Source organism: Phoxinus phoxinus (assembly GCF_949152265.1).
Source record: "Phoxinus phoxinus genome assembly, chromosome: 9".
Classification (NCBI taxonomy): domain Eukaryota; kingdom Metazoa; phylum Chordata; class Actinopteri; order Cypriniformes; family Leuciscidae; genus Phoxinus; species Phoxinus phoxinus.
The window spans coordinates 307501-310000 of NC_136884.1; the positions used below are offsets into that span (position 1 = coordinate 307501).

Consider the following 2500-nt stretch of genomic DNA (forward strand, 5'->3'; position numbering starts at 1 on the left):
TGACTTTTAATGTAATAATTGGACTTTTTAACTCATAATTTCACATTTTTGTCAATTTTGACTGTCACAATTTTGTCAATTTTGACTGTCACAATTTTGTCAATTTTGACGGTCACAATTTTGTCAATTTTGACTGTCACAATTTTGTCAATTTTGACTGTCACAATTTTGTCAATTTTGACGGTCACAATTTTGTCAATTTTGACTCACAATTTTGTCAATTTTGACTGTCACAATTTTGACTTTTCAAGTTACCATTTTGACTTTTCATCTCATAATTATGACTTTGTCATATGTTTGACTTTAAATGTCATAATTTGACTTTTTAAGTCATAATTTCGACTTTACATCACAAAATTATAACTCATAATTTTACATTTTTGTCATAATTTTGACTTTTAATGCCACAAATGTGACTTTTAATGCCACAAATGTGACTTTTAATGTCATAATTTGACTTTTTAACTCATAATTTCACATTTTTGTCAATTTTGACTGTCACAATTTTGACTTTTTAAGTTACCATTTTGACTTTTCATCTCATAATTGACTCAGTATGTCATAATTTCGACTTTTTACATCATAATTTGTCAATTTTGACACCATATGTCATCATTTATGATTTCAGCAGCTTGCATGAAGTCAATGAGAAAGAGAAAGAGATGATTTTGGCCCTTTAAACATGAGTAAAACTAAAGCTTTATAAACCCAAAAGTATATTTTCACTAAACCCTTTACAATCTTCCACACGAGTTTGTGATGCGGAGTTCATGATCCAGGAATCATGGCACGTTTCAGGGTCATTATGAATTATAAGTAGGTTAGTGTTTGGATTGAATGTTTGATTGCTCTACATAATCAGAGGGACAGACAGACAGAAATCAATTCTTATTAAGCAAACGGCGCATGTGCTTTCATGTGTAGTCATGATTATGGCCTCAAGCTAATCATCTATTATTAAAAACAACAACTTATCAAGCATTGATTTAAAAAAGAAATGTAAAGCATATTTTATCTTGCTTGCAAGCCATTCATATTTAATAACGTATTAAATAAATATATTATAGCAACTGTTACTTTTTATGGAAATTAAAATGTTCTGTTACTGGAATGAACACTGGATTTGCTTGTTTGTTTTAAGAGAAAGTAACTCAGACATGTAGTTGTAAAAGCGACGCCCAGCATTGTGTTTATTGACGGCACATTTACTGACGTTAAATATGAGTGTAATATCTTTAGTGTAGAAGATCAGTCTCTGGAGTCCTGAGTCTCAGGTCTGTGGACACATGCCAGTCATTATACTCAGAATAGCAGAAACCCTTCCCAGCATGCACTGCTCCGATGGCTCGTCTCCGCCAGCACAAACATGGCCGTGTGTTTGACAGCTGACGGTGTTTACGAGTGGAAGAAGGGCCGATTCTGTGCAGACACACACACACACACACACACACACACACACACACACACACACACACTCACACACACACACACACACTCACACACTCACACACACACACACACTCACACACACACTCATTCCTGCAGGTATACTGCGGTCTGTGGAGGAGCAGGGGATTCTGGGTATTCTGGAACTTAGTGTGTTTGTTCAGGCAAGAATGTGCTTAACCCTAAAGCTCCTGACTCATATTCATATCTGATGATCACATGATCCGTCCTTCTGTGAGGTTACACTCTTATATCAAGTTAAAGTCTTTAGTTTAATAGTAACGTCCTTCAGCTCGAGCTTCTGCTGTCAATCTGACCTGGTTTTATCAAGCAAACGTGAGAATAACTGTGATATTGTTAGTAATATTTCAGCTGGTCTGATTATTATCATCATTTATTATAAAAATCGTGAGTATCAAATATGATCATCAGGCTTTTAAGGAAGGTTTATTTGCTCATCTGTCAATCATCATTATTGCATTGCGTTATATGTTTGAAAAAGCATCTTACTAAGACACATTATTGGCAGATATTGATATGCATTTTATGTAAGTATCAGCTAGTGTTATAAATATCTCATTGATTTACATTACAAGCATCAGAGTTGCATCATAAAACTCTGCAAAAAAATTTAGCTGTTTTTTTAATTCATCAGAGTAAAAGAGCCACACAATCCTGATGTATCAGATATGATCCTCAAGAACACACACACGTCTAACGGTTGAACAGTGCGGCGCTCTCAGAACAAACCCGACTCTGTGAGCGAGTGGCTCATGAAGAGAGCAGTGTACGACACACTCCGCGCTCGCCACACACACCTCTTAGAGTTAATGAAATTACACACTGAGTTTGTCCTCAGGGCCGCGAGCCGGACGCTCCGGTGAGTCCACTACAGAACCGTTAATAATGTTCTTAATAAAGCTCAGATATATCTCTCAAAGTAATGAACAAAAGTTACATTATAGAACGCTCATTGAACGTTATCTGCTCTTTAATAATGTTCTCAGAGTCAGAACGTTAGAAGAAAAACAGTATTCATGGAATGTTTCTTCTG

At 35.6% G+C, this 2500-nt stretch overlaps 1 protein-coding gene across 1 annotated transcript in view; it reads right to left on the reverse strand.

Annotated features, from left to right (window-relative positions):
* The window catches only part of lrig3 (leucine-rich repeats and immunoglobulin-like domains 3), a 28683-nt gene that overhangs the window by 22200 nt on the left and 3983 nt on the right, over positions 1 to 2500 (reverse strand). The window lies entirely within an intron of this gene.